This window comes from Phocoena phocoena, chromosome 9, assembly GCF_963924675.1.
Source record: "Phocoena phocoena chromosome 9, mPhoPho1.1, whole genome shotgun sequence".
Classification (NCBI taxonomy): Eukaryota; Metazoa; Chordata; class Mammalia; order Artiodactyla; family Phocoenidae; genus Phocoena; species Phocoena phocoena.
The window spans coordinates 4,676,673-4,690,682 of NC_089227.1; the positions used below are offsets into that span (position 1 = coordinate 4,676,673).

Genomic DNA, 14,010 nt, shown 5'->3' on the forward strand with positions numbered 1-14,010 from the left:
AGCTGCAGGTAGGGATCTGAGGCAAACTAGAAAGTTAGAGTTTTTTAAAAAATATTTCTTTAATAATTAGCCAATGGATCCAAATATCATCAGAAAAATTTCCCTTCAAATTTCACTTAGCATCTGTTCTCCAGACCCTGGAAAATGGTCCAAAATTATGATTAAATATGTGCATAACTGATCCTCATTTTGGAATTTTACTTTTACTTTTGTTCCTGATTCTCTGGAAACCTCCATTCCTTTTGGAAACCTTTGTCTGAGTTCTTGTTTCACAAGAACTTGAGCGCAAGCTCAAGACCCTCTGAGTTCTTAGGTACATTGGAAGTCATGGTCAAATGTGACATCAAGTTCAAGCGTGGACCGCTTAGGGTGGTTATGAAAGTTTGTCTCCAAAGATAATAGGAACAGGGGTAATCAGGAAAGGCCAGAAGACCCAGAATTGTCATCTGGACTTGGGAGGAGGTGAGGAGACTGGTCATCACCATAGTGAGAGGTTTTCAGGCTTAAAAGTACAGATCAGGATCCCACATGGCAGGTAAATAAGGGAACGATGCTCTGTTTCCCAAGTTCATGTTAGAAAACCCATTACAATACACAATTTCAATTCATCCTTGTACAAGTACTTTATATAGTACCAGAAACACCGTGGAAATGACATCAATATCTGTGGGTATTAGTTCAACTTGAGAAGAGATTTTGATGTCTTTGACTCTAAAGATCATAATTTTTACTCAGTGGTTATCTTTTTATACCTATTTTCTTTACTTTTATTTTCTTTATTTTTTGGCTTTGGAAAATGAAAATAGTTCTAATTTTCTGATTACAAAGCTAATGTATTCTTATTATAATTCTAACAGTACATTAAAAGTGTAATGGAGAACTTTTAAAAATCATCCATAATTCTATTACCAACTCTTAACATTTTGGTGAGTATTTTTTTTTCAATCTCTATCACTATATATGTATATACATATATAATTTTAACAATTATAGAGACTCAATACATAATAATTTATAGACTACCTTTCTTACCTTTCAGTACATTGTTGATTCATTTCCTGTAAGTATTGCTGCATACAATTGTATTTTATGCCTATTTAGCATTTCATTTTATCCATTTACCATTCTTGTGTTAGACATCCCAAACACATATTTGTGCATTTATCTGATTACTTAGGATACACCCTTAGACCAGGAAGTTTGAGTATCAAAGTCGTTCTTTATTTTCTTAGTAAAGTTTCCCATAAAATTTCCCAAATTGATATTATTATGATAAGAAGTAGGTAATTATACACATCTAAGCACACACAACTAATATGAGAGAATTCTCTTTGGCCAGTGAAGTGGTGTCCTGTGGCTTCAGTTTGATATTAGAAGAAACCTGGGAAGAGATAAGTCAGTGAGTGACCATTATGAACCAAAGGGAGTATAAAATAGCAGTCCCCTGTTTGAATGCACTTCCTTTTCACAAAACAGCACACTTTAAAAATTCCATCCTATCAACCTCATTTTTGTATTCCCTTTATTATTAACACTGAAAATGCATTCACTAAAGGATTAGTATATGCATGTATATGACAAATTAAGGAAAAGTGACGTGTATCTCATATCACTCAGTAACTACCTCCCTTGGAGGAAATTCATCCTAGATACCTGCATAACTGCTGTCGGAATCAGCATTAGGATTCCACAGGATTGCAGAAATCACTGATGCTGAAAAAAATCCAAGTGGACTTGTGAAAATGAATCTTTTTGTACTGTTCTTAGCTGCCAAACTGTGCTAGAAACCCATGGCTATTCTCCAGGAATGTAAAAAAGTGAAGCTGTTTATTCGTGGGACAGGGACAACCTCTAAATTTTCTGGAGGGCCCCAACCAAATTTTCCCCACCTGCCTGACTGGGTGCTGGGCTTTATGTTCTAAAGCACAGTGTCATGTTGCATGGCTTAGTTCCTCTAGCACCTTGTACTAGAAATTCCTTGACTCTTTAATGTTTTGAATGTCTTTGTTCATTACATTCTTCTCTTCCAAAACTAACCAAAAAGAATCACTTAACCTTCTTTATGTGATGTCCTTGAGATATTTGGGTGCATTTCTCTGTTACTGGACATTTTGAGGCACAAGTCATGTGTCAGTGCCAACATGTCAAGGTTCAGTGCAGTGCTTTAAAGCCTGTGCTCATAAGGAAGATAACCCATGTTATGTTAAATTAATAATAAAAGACACCAACACAGCACCTATAAAAGGTTAGGGGAGCATGCCTAGGATGGGAGCGTTTTTTCGGTTCATTAAATTTACACACACACGCATGCATGCACACAGAGCTAAAGAGAGAACCATGTTTTCAATTCAAAGACGGTATTTCTCAGTTCTGTATGCTTGATGTGAAGTCTATGGCTTTTGTCAATGTATAAGTTTACCTTACTTAGGATTAATAGGTAATATTAGAGATAACCATCAATATTATTCAGCGTTTTTTGAATCATAGGGAAGAACATTACCTTATCAGGAAATATAAGTATCTTCTGAAAGGATAGTGTTATTGGATCCATGTATATGGGTAATAGACAACAAAAACAATACTTTCCTTAAGAGAAAATTTAAAAACAAAATCAGACACCTTTACAGACTTGGACATAATATCTCATTTTTCTGTTCAGATAATACTGTGAAAAAAGTAGCATAATGTTCTTCTGATTTGATGTATTTCAGAGTTAAGTCAAAGTATCTTGAAGGGCAGGAAGGAGGTGAAGATGCCATGTCTCAAACACCTGTGTCAAATGCCCTGTGAGAGGCAGGGCACAGAGGCGCTCCACGTCTCGACAGACCCGGAACTCAAGTCCATGCTATCCCCCCAAAATTATCCTCTTACCTTAGAAAAGTTACTTAAATGATTAAAACACAAAATTGAGGAAATAGTCTACTGATCTCCTAAGGTGCAACGCATGCTTGACACAGTACTTCACACATAATAATCAATAAATACTTAGACTTACTATTATTAGCTATTGTTCACATAATATTGAAATAGTACGTTGGGTCGGGGGGGCCTGCGCGGGTCCCAGGGTCAGACCGGCCCGAGCAGGTCCGGCGTCAGGCGCGGCATCCCCGGCCCGACCGTAGTGCAGTCCTGGTACTTGGTTGAGTCAGCCGACAACTCACGGTGGCTCCACCACGCGCAGCCTGCGCGCCCTGTCGGAATTTTAGAAAAGATCCGAAAAGAGAGAAACTACTCCTGGATGGACATAATAACCATATGCAAAGACAAACTACCAAATTATGAAGAAAAGATTAAGATGTTTTACAAGGAGCATTTACACCTGGATGACGAGATTCGCTGCATCCTGGACGCCAGTGGGTACCTCGACGTGAGGGATAAAGAGGACAGGTGGATCCGGATCTTCAGGGAGAAAGGAGACATGACCTCTCTCCTCGCCGGCATATACCACCGCTTCATGCTGGACGAGAAGAACTACCTGAAGGCCATGCGGCTGTTGTGGGAGACCCTGTGTGGCCCGCGTTTAACTGGCTGGCTGACCACTTCAAGGCCCCTGAGCAGTACCTGGAGTTTCTGTCGCAGATGGCCTAGTGGTGCCCTGGGGCATCGCGCACCCTGGCCCTCCTTGTGAAGGTCCGGGATGTGATGGCAGCAGAAAATCTGTCGTATTCTCCTTGCTTTTGTCTTGTAGACTTGAGGCTAGGTGAGCTCTCCTCTGCAAGATTATTTGATCAGAATACGTTTTAATGGAAGTAGCTATAGAACCGGTTTGTACATGGAAGCACCTGTGGAAATCTGGGCAAATCCGCTCATTTTCTCCGATTCAGGATCAGTGGTCAGTGGCTCTGTGTCAGCTCGTGGCTTCAGCTGTGACCTGGTGAGTTTCAGCTCCCCAAACAGAGCCACTTGGCTGCCCCCATCTGGACCTGATTCTTGGACTTTAAGCGGATACTAGGCGAGGCCATGCCTGCTTTGTGCAGAGGAGTGACTGTGGATGACAGGACTGGGCAGAGAGATGTTTTTCTCCCAAAACACGGAGGAAGCTGGGTGGAGGTGCCGTGGGGGATGAACTGGCGTGTTAGGGGGACCCTTGCTTGATTATGCCATGTTCTTGTTCAAAATCAAGTAGCTGCCTTCATGTTAAAAAAATAAAATAAAATAGTACTTAAATACTTACTTATACTTACGTTGCTGTTCATTGCTCTTTTCTAGTAAACCAATTGAGCCATGCGAGCATTTAGGTAGCCAGTGAGGTCAGAGCTGGGATCTCAGCCTATCAGGATGAAATCAAACTGCATGTGGTTTCCATTGCCTCTGTCTGCCTCTGGCTAGACCAGAATGCCTTTGAGGGGAAGAAGCCTGGAATTTGTAAACACTGAAATAGACTTTAAGCTGAAGGACAGATGGAGTGAGGATTTTGAAAACTGTCTTTTTACTTCCCTTCCCATCTTAAGATTCAGGGAGCTCAGAACTAGTTGACAACCCCAAATAATCAAGGCAATCCTGAGAAAGAAGAACAAAGCTGGCAGTACCACACTTTCTGAGTCCAAGCTATATTATACAGCTATAGTAATCAAGATAATATGGTACTGACATAAAGCTAGACACAGAGATCACTGGAACAGAATCAAGAGTGCAGAAATAAGCCCATGCATATAAGGTCAGCTATTATTTGGCAAGGGATCCAAGAATACTCAGTGGAGAAAAGGCAGCCTCTTTGATAAAATGGTGCTGGTAAAATTGGATATTCACATGCAAAAGAATGGAATTAGACCCTATCTTATACCACTTATATAAATGAACTTGAAATGGATCAAAAACTAAAATGTAAGACCTGAAAGCATAAAACTCCTAGGATGAAACAAGAAAAAACTCCTTGACATGGGTATTGAAAATAAATTTTTGGATTGACATCTAAAGCACAGGCATCATAATAAAGTAAACAAGTAGGACTAGTCATTTCTTCACATATGGTTTCCCACAGCTGAGTGTCTGTTTCAGGAAAATCACACTGCAGTGGTCAAACTCCCTTACAGCTGAAACCCACTGCAACATCAGCAATAATAACAAAACTCTGAGAATTATTGATGTCTTATCTGAATAGATCTAAGGTTTGTAAGATGGACGGGAGAAAGCGCTGAAGATGGCCCGTGCATTGCCATTCTCCCTTAACAAGCATTGTGACCTGGCCCATCATTTCCCAGGTCAACAAACCGCAAACCAAGGTTCTAACAATTTGCTTGATTTCTACTGATAGTTTCCACTCCCCCACAACTTTTTTTTTTTTCTTTTTCTTTTCTTTTTTTTTAAAGCTCAGTGTGGTATGCATTTCAGAAACTGTTGTCTGGAAGAAGTCTGAACCTACTGCCCACACAGGGCAATTCTCAGCACTAATTGTTACTTAAAGACAAGTCTGAGTCTGGCTGCCAGCTTGGTAATAAAGTCCTCCTGCCAGGAGTAGGTGAACAATAACCAGGACAAAGTTAGGACAGCTGTCTTTGCACCTATTCCCCTGTGTTTAGCTCCAAGCACTTCCTCATTCTTTCTTATTAAGAGGCGATAAGGGGAGAATCACTTATTACCCAGTTTGGCATAAAATTCGGTTACATTGTTTCTATTGATTCCCATGGACTTTCCTCAAATTTTATGAAAATGTCCACTGGATGCTCATCCTTCCTTATCCAGGAAGTCGTGTTTCTCTCAGCACTGCCCTCTATTGAAAAAAGGGTCAAGACCTACGAAAGCCTTGATGTTTTATATTGTTTTCAAGCTAACAAATTAACTGCCACAGTTTCATTGGTGCTATTAGAAGAAACAAGAGTTCTGTATCAGAGACAAATGATTTTATTACTGTAATGGTGACAGCCAGAACACCAGATATTTTCTTTGCTTTGCACTGGTTTTCCAGCCCCCACTCCCACCGTGACATAAAGAACAGCAAGTGACATCTTCACCCACAGTAAATTATATTACAGGAGAACAACTGGAATTATTTGTTATGGGAACTAAGCATGCCTACCCTTCACTTTGGAGGAAGACGTCAACTTTATTATATTAGACATTATTCATGCTTATCCTTTGCTCTGGGGAAGACACTATCTCTATTTTCTAAAGCTCTCCACTATACAAATACTTTTGAAAATATAGTGTTGAGCAAAAGGCAACCAATGCTCTGAGAAAACGAGAGATTTATCTCCCAACAGTGTACAACCGTTTTCTTCTTTCTGTTTTGTTGAGATAATTTGTGTTTGACATCAAAATGTAATCATACGGAAGGAGAAAACTATAACAATTTTTAGGTTGAAAAGATCTGTTTTATCACATTATATTTTTCTATATTCTGAAGAACAATGTTTTCCCCATTTGTTCAAATGAAAAATTTTTGATATGATGTAGAAGAGATGATTAGTCATGGAAGAAACATGCACCCAGAAGTTAAGGCAGCTGAATTATAACTTGTTGCACATGGACACTGTGTAAGAACATTAAAATGAATTGTCATCTGTATTCTTGATTCACAGAAAGTCCCACAGAACATCATACCTTAGATTAACATCTGTTACTACTACTTTTTTAAAGTTGTTCTAACTGTAATATGTTATTGCTGCCAACTCAAATAAGAGTGTAATAACTTCAGGATATTATATGTAATCCCCATGGTAAACAAAACAATTTTACAGAATATACACTAAAGGAAATAATAAGGGAATCAAAACATGTCACTACAGAAGTAATCAACCACAAACGTAGGCAGGAATGGTAGAAATGAGGGACAAAAACACTATAAGACATACAGAAAACAAATGGCATAATGACAGAAGTAAGCTCTTCTTTATCAGTAAGTACTTCAAATGTAAATGGATTAAACTTTCCAATAAAAAAGCAGATATTAACAGAATAAATTGAAAAAAAAGTGATCTAAATATATTCTGTCTACAAGAGACTGAATTTAGATATAAAGACACAAATAGGTTGAAAATGAAAGGTTGGAAAAAGATATTTCATGTAAGTAGTAACCAGAAGAGAACTTGGCTAGCTATACCAATCATAGACAGAATAGACTAATTTAAACCCTGCGAGATACATTTTGACCTTTTAATTTCCATACCTGTAGAATGGTAAGTTTTGTGTTGTTTTAAACTAGGAAGTTTGTGATAGTTGGTAACATCAGCAATAGGAAACTAATTTTTAAAATGCATGTAAGTTTGCAATTACCTCAAAAAAATTGAATGTATATAAATTATCCTGTAAATCAACCTATATTTTAAGATCTATTTCATAAAAGCAGCAGCAGGACCAAATGTTTTAGAAGAGGATTTTAAACAAATTATTAAAAACCAGACCATTTTGACCGATTTTAACTTTCCTTTTATCCTTAATCTCCATTATTAAAGATTGATTTTCTAATTTTCATTATTATATAATATAATATAATAATATAATAATTTTAATGTAATATAATAATAATTCTTAATATAATGTTATATTATATATAAATAATACATAATATAATATGAAATATATATAAATATGTTATATATCATAATATACAAATATATATTGATATACACATAATATATATATAAATGCATATAATGTAAATACATAGATTATATTTTATATATGTATGTATATACTATATGCATATATGTATATAATATACATATATTATATGTATGTATATTATATATGTATATAGTATATTATGCCTATATTATGTATTATATATACATTATATAATACATATTATGTATAATTTAAAATATAAAATATATATAATACATATTATATGTGTATATATAATATAATATATATTAATATATGTATAACTTTATATGTTACATCATATATTGCATATGATGCATATTAATTTTAATATTAATATACTATATATATGTTATATATTCTATATTATGTATTACGAAATAATATATATGTATATTAAATATATTTAAAAAATAAATATATATATTATAAAAAATATATAATAATAATTTTAAAGTCCTTAAAAGAAGCATATATTTCATGGAATCGTCTACATGAGAAATCAAGAATGTATATTAAATGAAGAAACTTAAAACTTATGTACTTAAGGGAGAGCTTACATGATTATATAAATCTTAGAATAAATCTATTATACTTTCTATTTTTTATTTATTACAAAAATTTAGTAGAAGAGAAACTATGTTATAGGCACATAATTTTGTAGATTTTTCCTGATTAAACCATTAAGAATACCCTTTCTTATAGAAGCTCAGAAGATGAAAATATAAAGCCTGTTTGCATGAGTTCTCTTGATGCTTCAGAATGAAACCTCTCTAAATTTGTAGCCAGCATACAGATTAGCTCTTTTATGTATTTATTTGCTTACCTATTTTTTCCCCTTGTAGTTGGGAAGCCTTGTCCTGTAGGGTAGAGTCTGTTTTGTCTAGTTAAGTATCTTAGGACAACTGACACAAATTATATTGCTACATGCAGAAAACTTCCTCCCTGGGTGTGCTTTAGGGTCTTTTTGGATTTTCTGTTTCCTAGTTTCACTAACACCAAAGCAGCTATGGCAGCCACACTCTCTTGGTTCCCCCAACACCTTATAGCTCTGGAAACTATAATTAGGGAGGAAGGAAGGAAGGAAGGAAGGAAGGAAGGAAGGAAGGAAGGAAAGAAGGAAAGAAGGAAGGGAAGGAGGGAGGAAGGGAGGGAGGGAGGGAGAGAGCAAGGGAGGAAAGGAAAAACAAAGAAAGGAAGGAAGGGGGAGGGAGGGAAGGGAAAGGGAAGGAGATGGAAGAAAGTTGAGGGAGGAGAGAAAGACAGAGACAGAGAGGGAGAAATGTGTTGCTGCAGATCCCTGATGTAGAGAGAATGCAGTGGTATTTCTTGTTGCAACCAGGACTAACAGCTGGCCTTAGTCTCTTTAGGGATGTAAATGCAGTTTATTTCTGTGGCATATAATCCCTACAACCCTCTGCTCTGTTCAACCCAAGGATTCCTTTAGTCCCTGTTTTGGCAGAGTTCTTAATGACAAATCTATGTACTTGCTTAATTTGTCTCTGAAAGCTCTTTGCTTGAGCACAGATACCAATTTGTATCTGTACTAATGCCAAAGACAAATTGGTGGATCCTTTACATAGGCCAAGTCTTTCATTTAGACCATAAATATTTATTGAGCCCCTACTGTGTGTTTGTTAGGGCTGAGTGCTGGGGATACAGCATGAGCCCAAATTACTCTTCTTACAGAGTTTGTGCTCCAGTTGACACATGTATTTCTACATAGTTTTTGTCAATATTTTTTTTGTGTGTAATGAGTTCATCGTTATCAGGGGCACTGCATAATCAGCTTTACTTCAGACAGAGTGAATAACCTTGAATTAAAAAGCAAAGTGGTATTTTATTGAGTAGCTTTTTTTTAACAGTGTGCTAAACTTTTACAAACAATTATTTAACACTCAAAACCAGTATTTATTAACTTCCTCACTTTACAGAGAAGGAACGTGATTCTGAGGCAGGTTAAGAAACTTACGCAAGAGTAAAGGGTAAGTGTCTAGTAGGAATTCAAACTCAGTGGACTAGATTTGAGATTTGGCTCTATGCCCCCAGATCATTGCTCAGTTTCGCAATGCATTTGTCTTTCTTTCTCTAGTCTCTTGTATACACTGTGATTGCCTTGTAGGGATCTATTTATTACCCTATGTTCTTTTTGATGATGTATCTAATTGCTCAAATGCAAACACAAACTGACTGGATTAGTAAGAAGGCACCTAAGCTCGGTGAACGCTCAGGGACCATTGGGATGAAATCAGTGTGGTGGCACCCTCATATACCTATCTCTCTTCTTCCCTCTTGGTAAAAATTAGTCTCTTGAGGAGAGGAAATGTTGGATGTGTCCCTGGAAAAAGATGTGGGGAGCAGGGAGCATCTTTATGTAAATACAAACTATTGCTACTTCTGGGTGGATTAAATGAACCCCTAGTTTCTTTTTAAGTCAAAGGCTTTTCATAGTATCAGCTAGGAAGTATCTAGGGGATTTCTGCTAGGTCATGTGAGCAGAATATATGCTACTTGTGCCTTATGTTCTGGTCCCGTTTCTTTATATGAATCGTTATATTCTTCATATAAGCAGACAGGCAAGTCCAGAATATGTTCTCAGGGCATTATTTAAAACTTTTCAGTTGACTTCATTGCAGTCCTAATTACAATAGTCATGACATGGGAGCAACCTAAATGTCCATCTACAGATGAATGGATAAAGAAGATGTGGTACATATACACAATGGAATATTACTCAGCCATAAAAAAGAGTGAAATAATGCCCTTTGCAGCAACATGGATGGACCTAGAGATAATTATACTATATATATACACACACACACACATATATACATACATATATGCATATATATATATATATATATATATATATATATCTGAATAACTTTGCCATACACCTGAAACTAACACAACATTGGAAACTAATGATATTTCAATTAAAAATAAAACACTTTTCAGTTGAAAAAAATTGTTAGTATACTAGTGGAGTAAAACAAGAAGCAAACCCAAATGGTTATTGGGCCTATGATAAAGCAAGCAAAAGGTAGTTAAGATGGCAAAGAAAGTAAGGCAAGATTCTGGGCACTCTGAAAATGTAGAAAAAACTAAAATAACCCATAACAATTCTTATCTTTGTGGAGACAGCCCTTATGTTCACAACTTGATTGCTAAATGACACAGATAATATGTGACATAGTCAAAAACAATATGAAGAGTCAGACTGAGCATTATCTCAATAGACTAAAAGTTCCAGAAGCTATTTTATATTTTCAAAAGAACAATGCTGATATTTGAGAATGAAAAAAAAAAAAAAAATGGACACATTTGAAATACATTCATTCGTATAGAAACTAAATTGAAATATACAAAATAGAAAAATGAAATTCAGATTGTATTTATTTAACTCTTAATCATTGATTGTTTTTAAGTTCTAAATTAAAATGTTGTTTCAAATTCTTTGGTATTTTAAAAACTAGAATACTAAACATACAGGTTTCCCCTGCGATCAGAAAGTAGGGTGTTCCTGGGAGAACTTTCATGAGCCCAAATGATGTAAAGCAAAGAAGCAGTTCCCTTAGGACACATTTTGCTAATGGATGCACAAAATAAGTTCAGATAAAGCAGAGATGCTCACACAATTCAAAGCAATGGTGGCTGGATATTGAGATGCTGAGTGTAGTTCCCAGGGAAGGAGCTTGGCTGCTCTAGGTGTCAGCTTCACATCAAAAGCTGAACAATGCTATTTTCACCTTTTTTCATAAAAGTGAAATCCTCTTTGGATTTATTCTCCTTAGCAAAAACAGGTACTTTAATAAAAGTAGGTCTTTCATAAAAGTGAGGTGGTATAAAGCAAACTTTCAAAAAGTGGGCTTTACCTGTATTACTTAGAGAAACCAAAATCACATATTCTAAATTTTGAACTCAAATTTACAGTACAAGGTTTGTAAAAATAGCTAATATTCTCAGTCAGATTGTCTTCTAGGAAATTCTTACATTTAATTTCAATATCAAGTAAAATTAAATGCAATAAAATCAATTGATAAGGGTAGTGCTCAGATAAAATTATTTTCCACTTTGAGATTTAATTTTTCCCTAAGTTCTTTAGCTAAGTTGGTTAAACTTTAAGCAAAATCCAGTTTCCCCTCCATCATGTTTTACATTAATGATGTTTTACACTGGTGATGTTTGTGTGCCTTTCCAGAGTCCACGTGAACACGCATTCTTGAAGGAAAAACAATGTTTGCTAAGATGTTCTCACACCATTGTGAGAACTGTATTCAGTAAGACCCAGAGGATTCAAGTTTGTGTTCTGTGTAATATGCTATTTGAGATATGGTTCTTAACTCAGGGTCTACCTTGGCTAGAGAAGAGCTTGTTTGCTGAAAGATTAAGAAATATTAAACTGGGGAGATAGACACAGAGGGAGAGAAGGGAAAAGGATTGCAGAAATGGAGAGGGAGAGAGAGCTTCTCAAATATTATACAACTCTGTCTACTGTTGAGAATCTGCCACATGGAAAGAAGAATGGAACACAGCACACTGACAGTTTCTTTTATTAATAGACTCAGTAAAGATAACTTGAAAGATGTTTTAACTATTTTAAGTGTAAAAGCTTAACAATAATGGTGGGCTATTAATTGAAATAGAATTATATTGATGTGTGGATTTCATTTATTTAAAAATAAGTAAACAATTAGGGCCAGTGGAAGGGTTTGTGAGAATAAATCCTGATAATTTGTTTAAAAATAAATGTCAATTACCTAACCATACCAGATTTTTTCAGAATGTAATTCTCACATTGAAAATCTTTAGACTTATTTTCTCTCATTGAAAATCTTCTTTTTATTAAAATTCAAGTGTATTTTCCATAAATCAGTACAGAAAGAAGCAAAATAATAGTGATAAGCTCTCTGCTTCATTTCCTCCTCTTGATGCAAACTGTACATTTTATCACACCAAGAAAACAGAAGCAATTACAAGAGGTTTCCACCACACCATCATCCGCTACAGGCATATGAGCTCATCAACTTGGCCTTCCCTCCTGCTTCTTCAGGAGAGCTACTAATGTTCCAATCTAAGACCAACCTCTACACTCCAGTCCACTCAGTGGAATGATATCTAGTGATAACATTCTAGCTCCCCGACTCAAAGGCATTGCTCCAAACATAGATAGCTTTCTCTCTTGCATCATCACTTTTTTTTCTGTCTACTGATTCATTTCTTTCAGCATGTAAACGTCTTTTATGAAATAAAAATCTCTGTCTTGTCCACACCTCCTTCTCCAGCCCCTGCCCCATTTTCTCCTTCTTTTTCTGGCCAGTTTCCTCTCAAGGACTGTCTAACCAGTTTTCTGTAATTCCTCTCTCTCACTTCTCTTGAAGCCATTACACTTAAAGCTTTGGGATAACCAAGTGAAACCTCTTGTGATAATATTCCCAAATGACTTCTGTGTTGTTCAATTCAGTAATCAATTCTGAGTCCCAATCAGACTGCTCTCACCTCCTTGTAATGCATTCTTCACAAAGCTCCCACAGTACCACATATGCTCACACTCACACCCTTTTATTTATAACATGGTACACACACACACACACACACACACACACACGTGAACAAGAACACACATTACAAGGAGAGTTTCCATAACCTTACTGTACCTTTCATATTCTCCTATTCTATTGTAAGGCTGAACAAAAAATGTTTAACCTATCAGTGCTTGATAGATATTTTGTTTCCAACTTTTGCCATTAGAATAGGTTGTGAAGGAATGATCTTAAACAAAATATCATTTTCCTTGCATTAATGTATTTCCGCCAAGTCAATTCCTAAGTGTTAGATTATTAAGCTAAAGATTAAATTAACCTATAATTTTGATCCCCTCATTCTCTACAGGTATTATGCCAAACTTTACATCCACAACAAAGCATGAGAATATTTGTTGACCACATAACAACATATTTCAATTTTACCCTCCACTTTATATCCTTGAGTGAGCATAATGTGAATCTCTCTTATTATGTAGTAAGATCAGTATCATATTGTATTTAAATATCATGGCTATTTACCTCTTTGTGAGCTGTTTTCATGTATTTTTCTTGATCTTCTTTTGGAGCATTTGTTTTCCTGATGATTCCCTAGAACTCTTAATATTTTAAACAGGAATCATCTCTTGGTGATATATTTGAACATATTTTCCCCTTAGTTTGCCATTTTATCTTAATATTGTCAATGGTGTTTTTTCTTTCTTTTTTTTTTAACATCTTTATTGGAGTGTAATTGCTTTGCAATGGTGTGTTAGTTGCTGCTGTATAACAAAGTGAATCAGCTATACATATACATATATCCCCATATCTCCTCCCTCTTGCATCTCCCTCCCACACTCCCTATACCACCCTTCTAGGTGGTCACAAAGCACCCAGCTGATCTCCCTGTGCTATGCAGCTACTTCCCACTAGCTAGCTATTTGTT

The 14,010-nt window shown here is 35.9% G+C and overlaps 1 pseudogene; it reads left to right on the forward strand.

Moving 5' to 3' along the window:
* Nucleotides 1-3,238: 3,238 nt before the first annotated feature.
* On the forward strand, nucleotides 3,239-3,588 carry LOC136128382 (acireductone dioxygenase-like; annotated as a pseudogene).
* Nucleotides 3,589-14,010: the final 10,422 nt, after the last annotated feature.